The 21,994-nt window shown below is 44.3% G+C and overlaps 1 protein-coding gene across 1 annotated transcript in view; it reads left to right on the forward strand.

Moving 5' to 3' along the window:
* LOC126158330 (probable inactive tRNA-specific adenosine deaminase-like protein 3) overlaps positions 1–21,994 on the forward strand; it is a 526,880-nt gene that overhangs the window by 138,546 nt on the left and 366,340 nt on the right. The window contains exon 2 of the mRNA XM_049916435.1: positions 20,804–20,897. The gene's annotated coding sequence lies outside the window, so the exon portion shown is untranslated. The remainder of the gene's footprint in view (positions 1–20,803; positions 20,898–21,994) is intronic.

Consider the following 21,994-nt stretch of genomic DNA (forward strand, 5'->3'; position numbering starts at 1 on the left):
CCCGCCGCCTCTGGTTACCGCTCTTGTCCGTCGCTAATTAGGCAGCTCTGTCAGCCCATCTCCCGCGGTTACAAAAGGCGGCGCGTGCTGAGGGGAGCCGCTCTGAGGAGCCGCCGCCCCTATTGTGGCGCCGCAGACGCGGCCCCCGGGATTCGTTTCTACCTCTGGCGGCTTAGTCGCCCGCTGTTCGCAGAATTACCAGACACCCACCGCCGCCTCCGGAGCGCTCGCGGATCGTCTCGCGGCTCAGCGGGAGCAGCCGCGCCTCGTATTTCCACAGAAATTAGCTAATTCAGTCGTGATTCGCGCGGCAGACGTTCACCGACACAGTTTCTCTTTCCAAAAAGTGTCTTAGTCATTCATTTGCTCGTCCTGTGTATTGTCGTGGCCGGTTTCAAGGCGAAACTAATGCCGCTAATTGGGCGATCCACAAATAGACCCAGAAATTTGCTTTACGTCTAGGTCCCTGCTTGCACACTGTACTGTTCATATCGGAGGATCCTTAGTGTGTCAGATGGACACAGGTCAAAACGGATTTAGACGGGTTTAGGAAGTATCCAACGTGCTATGCTCAGCTTGCCCTTTCCTCGCACGATATACTGCGAAACATACGAGGGCCACTCCAAGAAAATGCACACAATTTTTTTTTTAAATCCATCTTTTATTCTACATGTCTGAAAGTTCCACAGTGTGTAGATACATCCTTTAGGAACAATATTTTCATTTCTCCACATAATTTCCATCCCTCTCAACTGCCTTACGCCATCTTGGAACCAGCGTTTGTATACCCGCACGGTAAAATTCTAGAACAACCTGTTGGAGCGACTGTTTGGCAGCGTGAACGAGGGAGTCGTCATCTTCAAACGTTGTTCCACGAAGAGAGTCTTTCAGTTTCCCAAAGACATGATAGTCACATGGAGCCAGGTCAGGACTGGAAGGCAGGTGTTTCAGTGTTGTCCATCCGAGTTTTGTGATCGCTTCCATGGTTTTTTGACTGACATGTAGCCGTGCATTGTCGTGCAACAGCAAAATATCCTGCTTTTGCCGATGTGGTCGAACACGACTCACTGTCAGTCGAGCTTGAAGTTTCTTCAGTGTCGTCACATATGCATCAGAATTTATGGTGGTTCCACTTGGCATGATGTCCACATGCAAGAGTCCTTCGGAATCGAAAAACACCGTAGCCATAACTTTTCCAGCAGAAGGTGTGGTTTTGGGTTTTGAATTTTTTTTTCTTGGATGAATTTGCATGATGCCACTCCATTGATTGCCTCTTGTCTCTGGTGGAAAATGATGGAGCCCTGTTTCATCACCTGTCACAGTTCTTCCAAGAAATTCATCTCCACCATTCTCGTACTGCTCCAAAAGTTCGTTGCATACCGTTTTTCTTCTTTCTTTGTGAGCCACTGTCAACATCCTGGGAACCCACCTGGCACAAACCTTTAACACCAACACTTTCAGTATTCTGCAAACACTTCCTTCCCCTATCCCAACGTAGCGTGACAATTCGTTCACTGTGATGCGTCTGTCAGCAGTCAACAATTCTTTAACTCTCTGCACATTGTCTGGAGTGTGTGCAGTACGAGGCCTGCCGCAGCGAGCACACTCTTCAATATTGCCATGCCCGCTTTCATCACGTAACCTGCTTGCCCACCGACTAACTGTACTGCATCTCCATACACCTTTTTTAACCTCTCTATCTAATGGTAAGACAGAGATTTAGGAACCAGGTTTTAAATTGTAAGACATTTCCCGGGGCAGATGTAGACTCTGACCACAATCTATTGGTTATGACCTGTAGATTAAAACTGAAGAAACTGCTAAAAGGTGGGAATTTAAGGAGATCGGACCTGGATAAACTGAAAGAACCAGAGGTTGTACAGAGTTTCAGGGAGAGCATAAGGGAACAATTGACAGGAGTGGGGGAAAGAAATACAGTAGAAGAAGAACGGGTAGCTTTGAGGGATGAAGTACTGAAGGCAGCAGAGCATCAAGTAAGTAAAAAGACGAGGGCTAGTAGAAATCCTTGGGTAACAGAAGATATATTGAATTTAATTGATGAAAGGAGAAAATATAAAAATGCAGTAAATGAAGCAGGCAAAAAGGAATACAAACGTCTTAAAAATGATATCGACAGGAAGTGCAAAATGGCTAAGCAGGGATGGCTAGAGGACAAATGTAAGGATGTAGAGGCTTATCTCACTAGGGGTAAGATAGATACCGCCTACAAGAAGATTAAAGAGACCTTTGGAGATAAGAGAACCACTTGTATGAACATCAAGAGCGCAGATGGAAACCCAGTTCTAAGCAAAGAAGGGAAAGCAGAAAGGTGGAAAGAGTATATAGAAGATCTATACAAGGGCGATGTACTTGAGGACAATACTATGGAAATGGAAGAGGATGTAGATGAATATGAAATGGGAGATACGATACTGCGTGAAGAGTTTGACAGAGCACTGAAAAACCTGAGTCGAAACAAGGCCCCCTGAGTAGACAACATTCCATTGGAACTACTGACGGCCTTGGGAGAGCCAGTCCTGACAAAACTACCATCTGGTGAGCAAGATGTATGAAACAGGCGAAATACCCTCAGACTTCAAGAAGAATATAATAATTCCAATCCCAAAGAAAGCAGGTGTTGACAGATGTGAAAATTACCGAACTATCAGTTTCATAAGTCACGGCTGCAAAATACTAACGCGAATTCTTTAAAGAAGAATGGAAAAACTCGTAGAAGCCGACCTCGGGGAAGATCAATTTGGATTCCGTAGAAATGTTGGAACACGTGAGGCAATACTGACCCTACGACTCATCTTAGAAGCTAGATTAAGGAAGGGCAAACCTACGTTTCTAGCATTTTTAGATTTAGAGAAAGCTTTTGACAATGTTGACTGGAATACTCTCTTTCAAATTCTGAAGGTGGCAGGGGTAAAATACAGGGAGCGAAAGGCTATTTACAATTTGTACAGAAACCAGATGGTAGTTATAAGAATCGAGGGGCATGAAAGGGAAGCACTGTTTGGGAAGGGAGTGGGACAGGGCTGTAGCCTATCCCCAATGTTATTCAATCTGTATATTGAGCAAGCATTAAAATCCATGGAGAAGAAATAAAAACTTGGAGATTCGCCGATGACATTGTAATTCTGTCAGAGACGGCAAAGGACCTGGAAGAGCAGTTGAACGGAATGGATAGTGTCTTGAAAGGAGGATATAAGATGAACACTAACAAAAGCAAAACGAGGATAATGGAATGTAGTCGAATTAAGTTGGGTGATGTTGAGGGAATTAGATTAGGAAATGAGACACTTGAAGTAGTAAAGGAGTTTTGCTATTTGGGGAGCAAAATAACTGATGATGGTCGAAGTAGAGAGGATATAAAATGTAGACTAGCAATGGCAAGGAAAGCGTTTCTGAAGAAGAGAAATTTGTTAACATCGAGTATAGATTTAAGTGTGAGGAAGCCGTTTCTGAAAGTATTTGTATGGAGTGTATGGAAGTGAAACATGGACGATAAATAGTTTCGACAAGAAGAGAAAAGAAGCTTTTGAAATGTGGTGCTACAGAAGAATGCTGAGGATTAGATGGGTAGATCACATAACTAATGAGGAAGTATTGAATAGGATTGGGGAGAAGAGAAGTTTGTGGCACAACTTGACTAGAAGAAGGGATCGATTGGTAGGACATGTTCTGAGACATCAAGGGATCACCAATTTAGTATTGGAGGGCAGCGTGGAGGGTAAAAATCGTAGAGGGAGACCAAGAGATGAATACACTAAGCAGATTCAGAAGGATGTAGGTTGCGGTAGGTACTGGGATATGAAGAGGATTGCACAGGATAGAGTAGTATGGAGAGCTGCATCAAACCAGTCTCAGGACTGAAGACAACAACAACAACAACAACAACAACAATAATAATAATAAACCGAAACCGACATTTCGGCCGAATTGCTACGGCCTTCCTCAGGGCACGACTGGTTTTGCATGGGGTAGGCGCTTTTATTTATTACAGACTATCGATGTCTGACGCCACTGTTGTAAAATTTTTAATTGGCCCTTTAATATGATTGGCTAGTCATGACGTAAGGGAAAAGGAAGGAAAGAGGGTATTCGTGGATGTCCGTGTTGTCAACGATTGGTAGGTGTCCGCCAATCAGCGTTCGGCTTCTGGTCGGCAAGTTTTCCTCCTGGTGTGCGCGGAAGTGGACTGACTGTTGCTCTACAGCTGTTTGTGCAGATAAGTCCGTGTCTCGCGTAGCTTCTGCATGGCGAGCGCTCGCGGCTCGTTGGACTGGGATGGCCGGCAGCCAGGACGCTGGGAGTTTGTAGCCATCGTGAACTAAGTTTGAAAACAAGCGGGAAGCATGTATCTACACACACATGCGGAATGAAAACTGTATTTTTACAAAGTGTGCATTTCTTTTGGAGTAACCCTCGTAGATGAATGACAACAGGCGGATTCCATGTCCCTAGATATTCGGAAAGCGTCACAGTGCAGACTGTTTAAGAAGACCCGAGCATGCGCAGTAACACAGCGTAACAAGACCACCGCTGTTTTCAATACACATCAACGACCTGGCGGATGCGGTGAGCAGCAGTCTACAATTGTTTGATGGTGACGTTCTAGTGTACGGGAAAGCATTGTCTTTCAGTGACAGTATGAGGCTACAGAGTGACTTGTATAGAATTTCTATTTGGTGTGATGAATGGAAATTGCTGTAAATGAGAGAAAATGTCAAGGTAATGCAGGTGAGTAGCAAGAACGACGCTGTAATGTTCGAATGCATCAATAGTGAAGTGCTGCTTCAGAGGGTCACGGCGATTAAATATACAGGGTGATTCGCGAAGGAACGCAAACATTTTAATATGTTATTCTACAAGTAAAACTAAAGAAGAAAGTTCATATAACCATAGGTCTGCCAATGTTTAGTTAGGGAGTTACGGCTAGTAAAAGATTTTGCCTGAAATTTAGCAACTTCTCTAATATGAAGCCATCGCAAAAGTGTACGAGGTTAAAGTAAAGCACGATTTCCATTTATTTTGTTGTTATTGGTCTGGTGAACCCCCCCCCCCCCCCCAAAGAAAAAAGGTCCCAGACGTGTATCTGCAGTGGTTTTCCAGAACATCCAGAGAAGCAAAGATTATTATACAAGTAAATTTGTTTATTATCCATTAAGAATGTAGAAATGTTTGTCATTGTTGGCAACCGTTAGTGATTTGCTTCAGTCGTTTCCTAAACTTGAAACGAGTTAGTTTTCTGTATTGTTCAGTGAAAGAACATAATAACAACAATGCTTTTAAGTTAAACCACTTAGTAAGTGTTGTAGTTTGTAGATTATTTATGATATATGGATGCCTTTTAATTTACGACAGAGGAATACACGGATGTTATGTTTATTTATGGCAAATGTGGTGGTAATACTACGGCTGCAGCTAACGAATATCGTGTACGTTATCCAACTCGGGGTATTTCGAATGCACGGATCATTAGCGTAGTATTTCTAATGTTACAGAAGGCAGGTTCTCTACCTAGCGTTCATAACCAGTTAGAGCGCTCGAGACGTGGAGACGATGATTATGGATTATGTTCAACGTAGCCCAGGTACCAGTATATGACGTATCTCTCAACCATTAGGTATTTCAGAATCTAAGGTATGGCGTACACTGAAGTACAATAATCTGTATCCTTACCATAAACAAAAACTGCATCGTTTACATCTGGGACATCCTGCCCTTCGTTTGGAGTTGTGCAACTGGTTAAATACTAATCGGCAGTTACACAAATATATTTTATTTACTGATGAGGAACTGTTTACTCGAGATAGTGTAAACAATTTACATAACGAGCACTTATGGTCTGAAGCAAACCTACATGCAACAGTGCAGAAATGCCTCGCTTGCTCGAAAATGTTACACTTGCTACGCGATAGAAAATGTATTTTCAACATGACGGTGCGCTTTCACATTTCACCAACGCCTTTACTACACATTTGAATCAACATTTTCCTTAGAAATGGATTGGGGGTGTTGCTACGCGTCCGTGGCCACCCAAATCGCCCGATTTAACACCAATGGATTTTTATGTACGGGGATGGATGAAAGACATACTTTATGAGGACAAAGTCAATGCACGTGAGGCATTACTTGCTCGCATTATGAATGCAATAGACGAAATTAAGAACAACCCTTTTAAACTGAAACGAGCAACAAAATCTTTTCATACACTTGCAGCTAAACGCATTGAACTCAGTAGAGACATTTTTGAACATTTATTGTGAATGTATTGTGAAATTGCATGTACACTGTACAAATTCCTTGACTCTGAACTTTGGTTTTTTTCCGGTTTAAGATGAATGAAAGCAGATTATCTGACACATTCATACAGTTTCAGTTAACGTTATTACCATCATTTTTCTAAAATTAAATTCTCTACAACTTCTGTTGACATCTTTGTGTAATTGTCTGGAATTTAAAAAACAAATTGGGCCAAGTAGTTAATAAATCAAAAATTTTACGAAATTACGTCTTTGCATCTCTGGATGTTCTGGAAAACTATTGCAGATACACGTCTGGAACGTGTTTTATTAAATTCACCAGACCAATAACAACAAAATAAATAGAAATCGTGCTTTACTTGAACCTCATACAGGTTTGCGATGGCTTCATATTAGCGAAGTTGCTAAATTTCGGGCAAAATCTTTTATTAGCCGTAACTTCGTGACTAAACATTTGCGGACGTGTTTCTATGAAATTTTTTCTTTAGTTTTAGTTGTAGAATGACATATTGAAATATTTGCATATCTTCGTGAATCACCCTGTATAGGCGTAACGTAGGAAAGCTGCATGGAATAGAACGAATATGTAAGGTCCAATGTAAGAAAGGGAACTGGTCGACTTCGATTTATTGTGAGAATCATACCACACCTAGAAAGGAGACCGCGTACAGAACACCTGTGCGACCCGTTCTATAGTGCTGCTCTTGTGTTACTGAAATGCTCCGTGAAATGAAACAGGAATCCATGGGGGGGAAAACGAAATTCATGCCTCTAAACACCAGTGAGAAAGTTTAGAGAGTTGTCATAGATGACAGCCTGGAAAATGATCTTACTGCTGCCAACATACATCTCGCATAACGAGCGCGGGGACAAGATGAGAGAAATCGAGACTCGTATGGAAGCATATTGACATTTGTTTTCTACTAGCTACATCTGCGAGTGGAACGGGAAAGGGAATAACTAAAAGCGGCAATGGGTAACGTCAACCTTGCAATGTATGGTGGCTTCCGGAGTATGTGTATGTAGATGCAGATATATCATTTTCACTTCTTCCTTTTCCATTCGTGGCCGTGGTGGTCTATCTGGTAGAGCGCTATACTCCGGCCCTGGAGGTCCTGCGTTCTATCCCAAGCAGGGGGGTGAGGTAATGGGTTCAGTCCCCAGGCGGTCCATTCAGACCGTCATCAAATGAGTACCGGGGATTTTTCCCGGTGTAGAAGTCGACCAGGGCGATGGGCCCGCCACCCTTGCCCTCCTAGTGCCGCGGCACTAGACCTGCAGCCAGGCTAATGACCTGCTCACGGATTTAGGCCTCAGACTTTATCTTTACCTTATCTTACCTTTTCCATTCGCAAATGGTCCAGAATGAAAAATAATGGTACCCTGGTGTATGAGCAGGAATCTTTTAATTTTGGCGTCGTGGTCATTACTCGAGGTTTATGTTGGAGGAATTAATGTATCTTGATGCACTTTGAAACTAGGGTTCTTGAAATTTTGCGGGTAATGAATAACTTCTTTCTAACGATCTTTGAGGATTTATGTGATACTCTCACGCTGACTGAAACCAAAATGCTTCTTTCAATCTCTTTTATCTTTTAGGTTAAACAAACTTGATAACGGTCCTAGACTGACGAACAGTACTCAATAATTGCTGGAACGAGGATTCTGTAAGTGGCATCTTTCGTGTGTGAATCGCGCTTTCTTACGATTCTTCGAATGAATCTGAGTCGTGCATGTAGCTTCAACACTGTTAAATACTCCGAAATGAAGCTCCTGTTGGCCTGCAGGGTGAACCGGAACTCCATCGACAAATTTTCTGAGGTCTTTCAGGGATGCGTTCTGAGTACTTTGATGGAAGGGAACAGTGGTCTCCCGCAGCTCCTTAGAGAGTAGTTACGTTTTGTTTGATTTTTTACCCCCATTTATCTTTGTATCTATATTGCACTAAAAAGTATCTGTACAGCATAGCAGATGTTGACGACTTGAACTGTGAGTCTTATTTGTAAATAAACATGTTCCGTGCGCTCTTAGTACTTGCCGTGGACAACAGTAAAGCTCAATTTACTTTTTGCCCTTAAGCTTGCATTCAGTAATGCCGGTATTATCTCAGCTTTGTTTTACCACCATTGTTAGTTAATTGTACAGTGACAGTGATACACAGCAGTGTGGATAGGTCGTCTGGTTAAGAAATGGCCGATTAGCACCTGGCGTATACGTTCATTGAATGCATTAGAAGATCGGCACAACGATGCTATGCTGAAAAGTCCCCACAGCTGTATAACAGACACCAGTTGGTATTTACTTAGAAGGACGTGGGAAACCGCCTAAAAGCCACATGCAGGCCGGCCGGCATGCCGACCCTCGCCGTTAATCCGCCGGGTGGATTCGATCCGGTGTCGCCGCGTCTTCCCGTGCCCCGGGATCGGAATTTTAACGCATTCTACTGACCTGGTGATTTGTAATCTTCTTAAAGTGAAACTAACGTGGAAGTGTGTCTCTGTCACTTCATTAGGTATGTGACGTGGGATCTCGTACCTCAAAACGAACAATATCACAATATCTATGACCCCTCGAGCACTAGTCGCGTGTCGCCATTGAGACCCTGTACAGCGTTGTGCATGGCCCTGTACCCATCGATCCCTTTTTCGCAGACGCTCGGTGATTGCCGACAAATGCGAGCAGAAATGTCGCGGAACGAGAAACCACAGTCTCGATTGGCAATGATTCTGTCACTGTCGACAGAACGTTTTCCTTCCTACACAGGAACAACCAACATTCAATGGATGTTTCAGAATGAGAAACCCATTACCTAATCTTTGGTTATCCTCCTCAGTCCTGACTTTCTGTTTTATGCATAGAAGGTTTGTATTGGAGCCCAGTGCATTTTTTGTGGAACAAATCAGATTAAAATCTAAATTTAAAAAAAGAACTAGTGTAGTTCCCCAAAATTTTAGAATATGTTCAAAATGAATACTATTTATTTATTTTATTTATTTCTCTGGCGCCATCATGGACCGTGCTAAGTCTTGTTACACTTTCCAGTGACCTTTCATTTCTTTGGAGCCTAGATTTCCTTCATTGTTTGTGAATGGGCTTGCTTGGGCTCCTTCGTCCAAGAGGCACCGGCGTCTTCTGTTAGACTGTTCGTCTCAGTGTAGCTCGTTCCTTGTTGCGGAAGAGATCCTTGTTACAAGCGTCTTCAGGTTGGCTTTGTAGGAGTTGCAGGTCTGCTGTGGTATTTCTAAACCAGGGAATTCTGGTTTTTGGATTTGAATAAAATGTCGAAAACCATGTCAACATAGTTCCGTCAATTTGCTTGAGGTGATCGTAAAGTCGTAGAGTCTTTTGCGGACTGTGTCTGAAACTTTCTGTAGTTTGTCGTAAACTTCCTTGTGGGAACACTCAGAACAGTCAGTGTTAAACACCTCGAAGTTTTGAAAACAGTGTCATTGGAAAAGCGGAAGTGTACTCGTAGGTCGTTGGTGATTGTAGTCCCAGCGCTACATCGAAGAAAGACCTCACTGTATTGTGATGAAATAAACAGTCGCTTATTGGATAGTGTAGGGTATATTAACACACTATACCAAGTTCTAGGCCCATTCTAGTCCAAATTTACTAAAAATTAGCAGAGATTAGATTCATTTCTCGAAGATATGTTGACACTGTCATAAAGTTTTTTTAATAGCATGCTGCCATCTACTGGGAGCATGGAGAAACTAAAAAATGTAACGCCCTCAAAGCACATGGTGTTAAGTACCGGATGGTTGTAAGTAAACTTTCGCTACTTGTGTTAGTCTAGTAGCCGGCCTGAATGGCCGAGCGGTTCTAGGCGCTTCAGTCTAGGCCCGCGCGACCGCTGCGGTCGCAGGTTCGAATCCTGCCTCGCGCATGGATGTGTGTGATGTCCTTAGGTTAGTTACGTTTAAGTATTTCTACGTTCTAGGGGACTGATGACCTCAGATGTTAAGTCCCATAGTGCTCACAGCCATTTGAACCATTTAGTGTAGTAGAAAAACATTATAGGAATGATGTTTAGATTGCGCACTATAGGATTTTTATTGTTTGTAAATTTAGAGTCATGACTTGCCGTTACGTGCCGATACTGGTACGGCGATGTAAGTTGAAACACAAGCTTCAGTCTGCTTTATAGTCAACATTGATCTGGACAAAGTTGGAATTGCTGTTGGGAGAGGCCGACTGTCAATTGCACCACAGATTGTTGAAGAAGTTACTGTTGCCAAAATTGAGAATGGTGGACGCAGTGTGCCATATACAAGCAGTGTCACTACAGCTGGAAACTCTAATTTCTACATATACATTTATACTCCGCAAGCCACCCAACAGTGTGTGGCGGAGGGTACTTCACATGCCGCTGTCATTACCTCCCTTTCCTGTTCCAGTCGCGTATGGTTCGCCGGAAGAACGACTGCCGGAAAGCCTCCGTGCGCGCTCGAATCTCTCTAATTTTACATTCGTGATCTCCTCTGGAGGTATAAGTAGGTGGAAGCAATATATTCGATACCTCATCCAGAAACGCACCCTCTCGAAACCTGGACAGCAAGCTACACCGCGATGCAGAGCGCCTCTCTTGCAGAGTCTGCCACTTGAGTTTGCTAAACATTTCCGTAACGCTATCACGCTTACCAAATAACCCTGTGACGAAACGCGCCGCTCTTCTTTGGATCTTCTCTATCTCCTCTGTGTCAACCCGACCTTGTACGGCTACTATTCGAAAAGTGCTCCGAACAGTTGTGAAATAGTACTTCTAGTGTGATTTCCAGCTGCTATGGATGCAGATGGTCGTTACATTGAGCAACTTTTGTAACCTGGAACGTAAACGTAGTACGGAATTAAAAAATGATACCCTCTCATGGAAATTAAAATGTGCTTTTTTCAGTGATTTATTTATATTTGTCTTCTGCGTGTCCTTACAAATGTTTCCACAAAGTTACATTCTCCTACGAGCACTCGTTTATCATAGTGTCCCTCTCGAGTAGCGAATGTTTAATTATAACCACCCTGTATGTGCCACAAGCAAGCACAGCGAGTTCTGTTCGTTACTTGTGCTAGGGAAAAAAAAACATCTTGGAACCTAGGATGTGGCATAATGTGCTACGTAAGGGCTGAAGAGGCTGTATATAGAATGTAGGTGGCGTGACTCCTATGTACTGTGAACGCTTGCATTGAAATGCTTTAATGCCCTGCGGGGTGTTCATGTTTAGTATTGGTGCAAACACAACTTTGCGAGAACTAGTCCTAAGTGTCTTGAAGTCATCCGGTAGTAGTGTGATTGTGGCTACCGGTACGTAGATGTCTGCTTTTGACCGTGTTGTGTGGAGTGGCCCGCACACACGTGCCCCAACGCGGCCCGCCCCCACTGCTGCCCCGGGCCGGCGCGTCGCATTGCGGCCGCTCCGCCGAAATGTGCGCCAAGGGGGCCGTGCGCTGTGTGTGCTGGAGCCAGTTTGGCCGCGCGTGTCCGCCAACTCAACCACAGCAGAGCGCAGCGCAGCACGCGGTTGCAGACTGCCGTGCTGCACTCGGCCCCGGCTTCTCCACAGTCTACTAGGGATGGGCAAACTCATTCACCTTTATCAACTACACTACTGGCCATTAAACTTGCTTCATCAAGAAGAAATGCAGATGATAAACGGGTATTCATTGGAAAAATACATTATACTAGAACTGACATGTGATTACATTTTCACGCAATTTGAGTGCATAGATCCTGAGAAATCAGTACCCAGAACAACCACCTCTGTCCGTAATAACGGCCTTGATACGCATGCGCATTGACTCAAACAGAGCTTGGATGGCGTGTACAGGTACAGCTGCCCATGCAGCCTCAAAACGATACCACAATTCATCAAGAGTAGTTACTGGCGTATTGTGACGAGCCAGTTGCTCGGCGGCCGTACAGGACCTGCAACATGCGATCGTGCATTATCCTGCTGAAATGTAGGTTTCGCAGGGATCGAATGAAGTGTAGAGCCACGGGTCGTAACATATATGAAATGTAACGTTCACTGTTCAAAGTGCCGACAATGCGAACAAGAGGTGACCGAGATGTGTAACCAATGGCACCCCATACCATCACACTGGGTGATACGCCAGTATGGCGATGACGAATACATGCTTCCAATGTGCGTTCCTCGTGATGTCGCCAAACGCGGATGCGACCATCAAGATGCTGTAAACAGAACGTGGATTCATCCGAAAAAATTACGTTTTGCCATTCGTGCACCCAGGTTCATCATTGAGTACACCATCACAGGCACTCCTATCTGTGATGCAGCTTCAAGGGTAACCACAGCTATGGTCTCCAAGCTGATAGTCCATGCTGCTGCAAATGTCGTCGAACTGTTCGTGCAGATGGTTGTTGTCTTGCAAACGTCCCCATCTGTTGACTCAGGGATCAAGACGTGGCTGCACGATCCATTAGAACCATGCGGATAATATGCTTGTCATCTCGACTGCTAGTGATACGAGGACATTGGGATCCAGCACGGTGTTCCGTGTTACCCTCCTGAACCCACCGATCCCATATTCTGCTAACAGTCATTGGATCTCGACCAACACCAGCAGGAATGTCGCGATACGATGAACCGCAATCGCAATAGGCTACAATACGACCTTTATCAAAGTCGGAGTCATGATGGTACGCATTTCTCCTCCTTACACAAGGCATTACAACAATGTTTCACCAGGCAACGCCGGTCAACTGCTGTTTGTGTATGAGAAATCGGTTCAAAACTTTCCTCATGTCAGCACATTGTAGGTGTTTGCACCGGCGCCAATCTTGTGTGAATGATCTTGCGCAAACACATGGCGGCGCACACAGCCATGCTATAATACCCACCCACCTCCCCAAGAGTCGGAACTCCCGCACCCATCAGAAGAAAGAGATGCTTCAGTAGCTGATAAGAGTTTTTTTTAGGATAAGGAACTTTATTAAGAATGGTAATACAAAATAATATCTCCTTGTACAACTATACTTTGTGAGAACACCACTAATCTTACACCATACATTTAGTCTCTCACTAGCATTGATCTTCGTCCTATTCCTTGTGTACAATGAAAATGGTTTGTCTGTGGTTAGTAAACAAGTACCATAATTAGTGTTTGGCACCCCATACCATCATCCCGGGTGATACGCCAATATGGCGATGACGAATACACGCTTCCAATGTGCGTTCACCGCGATGTCGCCAAACACTGATGCGACCATCATGATGCTATAAACAGAACCTGGATTCATCCGAAAAAATTACGTTTTGCCATTCGTGCACCCAGGTTCGTCGTTGAGTACAACATCGCAGGCGTTCCTGTCTGTGATGCAGCGTCAAGAGTAACCGGAGCCATGGTCTCCGAGCTGATAGTCCATGCTGCTGCAAACGTCGTCGAACTGTACCTGCAGATGGTTGTTATCTTCCAAACGTCCCCATCTGTTGACTCAGGGATCGAGACGTAGCTGCATGATCCGTTACAGCCATGCGGATAAGATCCCTGTCATCTCGACTGCTAGTGATACGAGGCCGTTGGGATCCAGCACGGCGTTCCGTATTACCCTCCTGAACCCACCGATTCCATATTCTACCAACAGTCATTGGTTCTCTACCAACGCGAGCAGCAATGTCGCGATACGATAAACCGCAATCGCGATAGGCTACAATCCGACCTTTATCAAAGTTGGAAACGTGATGGTACGCATTTCTCCTCCTTACACGAAGCACCACAACAACGTTTCACCCGGCAACGCCGGTCAACTGCAGTTTGTGTATGAGAAATCGGTTGGAAACTTTCTTCATGCCAGCACGTTGTAGGTGTCGCCACCGGCGCCAACCTTGTGTGAATGCTCTGAAAAGCTAATCATTTGCATATCACAGCATCTTCTTCCTGTCGGTTAAATTCCGCGTCTGTAGCACGTCATCTTCGTAGTGTAATAATTTTAATGGCCAGTAGTGTAGTTCACTGTTACGCTGTCGTTTTTGGGACTTGTTCGTATCCACTCATTCAGCGCTCCTTTTTTTTTATCTACACCGTCCGTCAAAATGAAACGTCCAGAAGGGGAAAAGGAAACGAAATGAAACTTCACGGGTTGAGAGGGTGTTTAGGGTTACTTCAGTGATTACAAAATGGAAGCAAATTTACAAAAAACTTACCTGTATAACCGCATTTATCAGTATGACGTTGTGCCCTCTCTGGCCTGGAGTCATGCAATGATTTGGTTAAAAAGGATGTGATGAGACCGTAGTATCCTCTCCTGAAGCAAGTTGACCCACAAATGTTGTAAGTACATTACATGTATTCGCAGTTGCGAATAAGGGCAACCATAAGCTGTAGAATGGAATGACGACAGTGAAAATTTGTGCCGGACCAGAATGCATGGTTAACGAAATATGCAAGTTTGTATGAATATGAAGATGGTATCTGTTCTTTCGGACATGTCCGAAGGAACAGATACCAACTTCATATAGTTAAGGCTAACCAGCCATTGACCTTCTTCTCTGCTGGATGCACACGCATTGCCCAAACTCTTACGGGACTCGGTAAGATTGTCTGTCGCGAGTAATGAGTGTAATGGGCAGGGGCACTACGAATGTAGTGTGTGGACATTAAGTTGGGAATGTGGGTCTTACGGGGAGTGTGCAAGGGATAAAGCTCTGCAGTCGCACTATCCTCTGTGCCCTCGGTGGATCAGATGGATAGAGCGTCTGCCATGTAAGCAAGAGATCCCGGGTTCGAGTCCCGGCGGTCGGGGCACACATTTTCAACTGTCCCCGTTGATGTATATCAACGCCTGTCGACAGCTTAGGGTCTTGATTTACTTATCATTACGTATGGAAGTTTGGGTCTTGCCGTAACTCGTGCACGGATAGCCAAATGGTAAGGCGACCGCTCGCGATAAGCAGGAAATCCGGGTTCGTGTCCCGGTCCGACACAAATTTTCGTTATGATCCCATTCTACAGCTTATGATTGTCCTTATTCGCAATTGCGAATACAGTTAATGCATTTCATAACTTCTGCAGTCGCCGCAGTACCTGTTCTTTTGGGCATGCATGCGTGTTCAAAGAAACTTTGCATAGTATCAGAAAAAAATAGGCACTGCAATATAGTGTTGTAAGTGGTCCTTGATATCCTGGCTACTGAGTGTGGAAGGAAGTTGACTCTCGAGCTGGTCCGAAACATGTTCAAAAAATGTTCAAATGTGTGTAAAATCTTATGCTAAGGTTATCAATCCCTAAGCTTACACACTAGTTATCCTAAGGACAAACACACACACCCATGCCCGAGGGAGGACTCGAACCTCCGCCGGCACCAGCCGCACAGTGCATGACTGCAGTGCATGTTCAAAAAATGTTCAAATGTGTGTGAAATCTTATGGGGCTTAACTGCTAAGGTTATCAATCCCTAAGCTTACACACTAGTTATCCTAAGGACAAACACACACACACCCATGCCCGAGGGAGGACTCGAACCTCCGCCGGGACCAGCCGCACAGTGCATGACTGCAGTGCCATAGACCGCTCGGCTAATCCCGTGCGGCAGACATGTTCAATCGGGGATACATATGGTTATCTTGCTGGCCATGGGCTATCGCATAACAGGTAACGCAAGAGATCCGCGATGTACAGTTGTGTCACCACTGTTCCCTCAATCGCTACAGCCGAGATGTGAGGTCACATCCGATAGCTTCCCACACCATGACGACCAGGAGTAATACCGCTCTGCGTCTCCAAAACACAATGAGACCTTCCGGCAGGCGCCACCATAGTCACCGACGATGGTTATCCGGGGTTGTGTAGAACTGTTACTCATCAATGAACACAATGTGACGCCTTTCATCAGCAGTACCATGCTTCCCGCTAACAGCACCACTTCAAATGGAGCCGTTTACGTTGTTTTAACGGGAGGCACCGCATGGGATGGTAATCCGGCTGCTGCAAGTCTCCGATCAGTGGTGGGGGACGACACAGAATGTTGGAGGGAGTCCATGGCAGGCTCATTTGTGAAGAGATTAGGGTATTCTTGACGCACAGTTCGGCGATCCTGCCTCGTTGTAGCCGACCGGAACGTTGAGGATGAATATTCCTGCACTCACATTTCCATGCTGTCCAACATCGGAACACTGTCACATCCAAATGCCCCAAAAAAATTGGGTATTGCACGAGTGGACCAGCAGACCCACAATAGCCCCTTTTCAAACCATGTCAGTTGTCGGTATGCTGTCTCACACGAGTACATGGCATCTCCATGTCTTTCACAGTGATCCTCAGACCCCATATATACCCTACCAGGTTGGCCGTTCGACCTGTCACAGAGAGTTGCAACTCGTAATGACTTGCACACCCGCCAATGGTGTGTACTTGTATTTAGTTACGTTGACAGCCGACCTTGTATTCTAGGTACTTCGCGCTTATTGTCTGGCTGTGTGATTGTGTAATGCTGTATGGGTTTTAAAAATGCCAGCATGGAAAACCATAAGTACTGTACCAGATGAGAAGATACACAGGAGCTCGATGAGAAGGGGAGAAAGCGAGAAAGGGGGGGAGAGGGGCTTTACTACTCATATTGGTTTCGCAGTGAATGGCGAAATAGTTTGCGCGGCGAATGGTTTTCGGTACACTTGCTTCCAGTCAATGTCCATTAGATGGTCTGCTTTCCGCCTTACTTCAGACTGATACTTAATTGATACGCCTGTGAGCGTGGCGGGTCAGAATGCAAGATCGGTTTTGCGAACATAAATTTGCTTCTAGTGCAGCTGCAACGTCCGCCCCCCTCTCTCTACCTTCCACACACCACTGTTTCGCTGACGAACCCATGGCGTATAACAGCTACGTTATTATAGCAGGAATTAAAAAAACAATAAAATGTTTCTATTGAAAACATTTTCTGTCATGACATATACTCCATTCCAATAAAAAGCAAGTACACATAGGCAATAAAATAGTTGTCATTTGAAAAATTTAAATATGTGGATAAATTTAGTATATACGACGCATTACGCTAGGGTAAGAAATTTTCGAGTTTGTAACTGAAAAATCTGGTGACCTGAGTTAACAGAACTGAAATTAATATGGACTCCAGGTAGGCCGACCTGCCTTTTAATTCTTTCAGAGAATTAACAACTGTGACTGAGAAAGTGAGAGAACTGTTTTGGGAAATTTATTTATCTTAATTTTAAAAATTTTTTTACAACTCATATGTCGTTGATATGTATATTTTTTTGTGAAAGTTAAAATGGAAATTGAGTACTTTGTTCTCAAGAACACGGAGTAGCATATCGAAAAGGGAGTCCCTGCGAATCGGAACATTTTACACAGAGGTTAGAGATAAGTTCTAAATTTCAGTTTATCGGGGATAAATGGTAACAAACCGCCTCCAAGCAAAACATTGGGGGCAGGGGGGGTTACGAAAACACTACTAAATTTATGTGCTAAGATTGAACACTGTTGCAGGAAACACTTCACATCTGATATATGGCATATTTTCGGAATAGTGCACATAATTTCAGCACTTTCGTGGTGCTATCCGCTAGAAGCTTCAGGAATCAGCCAAACACATACCGAGTTTGTGAGTAAAGGATACAGGATGAACTCTGGCGTTAGTACAGCATTATGCTACAATATAGTGTACCACATACGAACACAAGTGCTGCGTACTGATTGAGGTGTTCAATGAACTGCCAGCATGGAATGCATGTGAAACAGTGTGATCGTTTTTCCTTTATAGAGACAATTTTCTTAATGATCGGATGCACTCGTAATAAAAATTGGATATCGTGATGATTAATTGTCCGTTAGTAGTAACAACGCATATCAAGCAGAGAAACCTTCAGGGCGAAGCATAATGCAAGAATTTCTGTTGCTTTTGTTTAGTGGCATGTGTTTCATAGTTACTGTGTTATGGGAAAGTATTGTTTGAACACGTTTCCGTGTTGTAAAATTGATTACTTGAGTACTGGAACAAGTTACGGGGTCACTGACGAATATTATAATTTTATAAATAAGCGAAAACTTCTCAATGTTTTTTTAAAAGTAACGTTTAAGAAATTCAGTGATGTCAGAAAGGTAATACATGAAACCAAGGTAGCGGTGAGAAGGCTCGCCAAACTATTTATGACCAGCCTTATAAATTAGGATGTTGTTTCACTATAAGATAATTTGAGCCTGTATTCTTTTAATTGAATACTATATCCAGTAAGCGTTGTAATGAACCCTTATAGATCCCAGCTGTACAGAGTAATGTGAAATCTCCCCTTCGGTTGCAGCTCATGCAGGTACATTACGTAATTGTTTATAAAATGGGTTCTTGATAAGGTTTAAGCATGTTCTAAATTGGTTACTCATAACGTTGATAAGAGATTGCACATGGTTATAACGAAGGAAATTAGTCCTTTCCACTATCAGATTGACAGGACGGTTTGGTGAACTAGTTCTCTCATTAAAAGTGGCTTGTATTACAGGAAAGTTTCATTTACAAGTGCTGTATGCCACACGGAATAATCGCAAAAGGAGCCATGCTAATTTGACAGATCGGAAAGATGCCTCGCAAGATAAGATACCAAGTAGGGGTACTGAAGGCAGAGACAGTAGGCTTCCAGTTTGTCAGGAAGTATATTGATTTTCATAAAAATGGAAGTGAGATGGGGGAACAACATTACAGAAAAGTGTTTACCTCTTTTGTGTGTACAAAAGCTTGGAGGAAAACGTTTTATATGCATTGGTAATGCAATAGCGCGCATTGTAGAAGAATACATCGGCTTAATATTAGTCCATATATTCCAAAGTCACAAACCCAACAGTAAAATTTGAGAAGTGAAAAATAGAGACATTTAATAACAACATGTACGAGATCGTTTGAAGCGCAAATACACTCCTGGAAATGGAAAAAAGAACACATTGACACAGGTGTGTCAGACCCACCATACTTGCTCCGGACACTGCGAGAGGGCTGTACAAGCAATGATCACACGCACGGCACAGCGGACACACCAGGAACCGCGGTGTTGGCCGTCGAATGGCGCTAGCTGCGCAGCATTTGTGCACCGCCGCCGTCAGTGTCAGCCAGTTTGCCGTGGCATACGGAGCTCCGTCGCAGTCTTTAACACTGGTAGCATGCCGCGACAGCGTGGACGTGAACCGTATGTGCAGTTGACGGACTTTGAGCGAGGGCGTATAGTGGGCATGCGGGAGGCCGGGTGGACGTACCGCCGAATTGCTCAACACGTGGGGCGTGAGGTCTCCACAGTACATCGATGTTGTCGCCAGTGGTCGGCGGAAGGTGCACGTGCCCGTCGACCTGGGACCAGACCGCAGCGACGCACGGATGCACGCCAAGACCGTAGGATCCTACGCAGTGCCGTAGGGGACCGCACCGCCACTTCCCAGCAAATTAGGGACACTGTTGCTCCTGGGGTATCGGCGAGGACCATTCGCAACCGTCTCCATGAAGCTGGGCTACGGTCCCGCACACCGTTAGGCCGTCTTCCGCTCACGCCCCAACATCGTGCAGCCCGCCTCCAGTGGTGTCGCGACAGGCGTGAATGGAGGGACGAATGGAGACGTGTCGTCTTCAGCGATGAGAGTCGCTTCTGCCTTGGTGCCAATGATGGTCGTATGCGTGTTTGGCGCCGTGCAGGTGAGCGCCACAATCAGGACTGCATACGACCGAGGCACACAGGGCCAACACCCGGCATCATGGTGTGGGGAGCGATCTCCTACACTGGCCGTACACCACTGGTGATCGTCGAGGGGACACTGAATAGTGCACGGTACATCCAAACCGTCATCGAACCCATCGTTCTACCATTCCTAGACCGGCAAGGGAACTTGCTGTTCCAACAGGACAATGCACGTCCGCATGTATCCCGTGCCACCCAACGTGCTCTAGAAGGTGTAAGTCAACTACCCTGGCCAGCAAGATCTCCGGATCTGTCCCCCATTGAGCATGTTTGGGACTGGATGAAGCGTCGTCTCACGCGCTCTGCACGTCCAGCACGAACGCTGGTCCAACTGAGGCGCCAGGTGGAAATGGCATGGCAAGCCGTTCCACAGGACTACATCCAACATCTCTACGATCGTCTCCATGGGAGAATAGCAGCCTGCATTGCTGCGAAAAGTGGATATACACTGTACTAGTGCCGACATTGTGCATGCTCTGTTGCCTGTGTCTATGTACCTATGGTTCTGTCAGTGTGATCATGTGATGTATCTGACCCCAGGAATGTGTCAATAAAGTTTCCCCTTCCTGGGACAATGAATTCACGGTGTTCTTATTTCAATTTCCAGGAGTGTACTTGTAGGTTCTTTAAGTGAAGTAGCTCTGGAATTAAACAGTGTGAATCGGAGACTATCCTATGCACGTGTTAGAGAATCAAAACTATGAACTGAAGATAACTAGCAAAATTTCAGATGTACGTGGTAAAAACACTCTTTCGAGGCAACGCAGCCTTCTTAATATATCACCATTTTTGTTGCAGCTTTGAGAAGCCGTATTCCTCATGATAATGCGTGTTTTTCTAATGTAGGTGACTGACGCTGCCACGACTAATAATTGCTGTCTGCTGTTGCACGTGCGAGAGAAGAGCCGCTACTGCATTCTCATCCGTTCCCCAGCTATAGGTGAGTGCAATATTACATTATGCCTATACTCTACAAATCACTGCAACAGATCTCACGTTGCGTTATACTGTATATTAAGGGTTCCTCCATTCCATACACTGATATACCTTGTAAAGTATGGTTACTAGTATTCACGGTCTCTTCTAGGTTACCACCGTGGAAAACTGTTCTTGTAATTAACTAAGCTTTCTCAAGATTAACTCAATCGAATAATACATTGTTTCTTGTGCGAAACTACTGCCTTTCTACACAGCTATACAGAGAGAGGAAAAAAATAATAATAAGGGTAAGTGCGAATAGCACTCACGCACCGAGGGTTCCATACAAACTTAACTGTGTGGATGGATAGTTCTTCCATCTCTGGAATCTAGAATTTCAACGGTCTTTGCCTGTTATCGATGCGATACTGGCAAGGTATTAAAATATGTCACATAAATGGCAATATCTTTTGATTGCGTCGATGTAGAAACTTAAATGTTTTCCACCGCCAAGGGACCATGGCCAAAGAGTGCTATATAAATTTCAGCTTCATGTGTCTGCCTGTTCGTGGGAGAAAGGTCTTAACAGACGGACAGACAGGCAGATAGACAGTCGTATAACATGACAAAAAATATTTGTTCCGCGTGATATAATTACAGATAAACAGTCTTATAATTTTTTTCCCTTACTTCTACCGTGGAAAATGTTTCTCGCAAAATTTCATGATTCTAGGTTAATGCGGTGTACCCTATAGGTTTTGATGAGTGAGTTTGCGAATATCAAAATGCATAATTAGTCGAAAGTAAACCTTAACATGTGACGTAAATTTCAATTTCATACTTCTTCCTGTTCCTGAGAAAAAGTGTCTTAACAAACGGACAGGGTCAAATGTCTTTTTTTTCCTTGTGATGTTATTAAAGATAAACGATTTTAGAATCTTTTCCTGTACTTCTACTTTGGAACCTTGCTTCTTGCGAAATTTCGTGAAAATATGTCAACGGGAAGTACCCTATAGATTTTGATGAGTGGGTTTGTATCAAAATATGTGACACGTAAGTGGCCGTATCTTTTAACTTCATTGACATACAAGCGTAAATTTTTTACACCGCCAAGAGAGA

This window comes from Schistocerca cancellata, chromosome 2, assembly GCF_023864275.1.
Source record: "Schistocerca cancellata isolate TAMUIC-IGC-003103 chromosome 2, iqSchCanc2.1, whole genome shotgun sequence".
In the NCBI taxonomy this organism is placed as follows: Eukaryota; Metazoa; Arthropoda; class Insecta; order Orthoptera; family Acrididae; genus Schistocerca; species Schistocerca cancellata.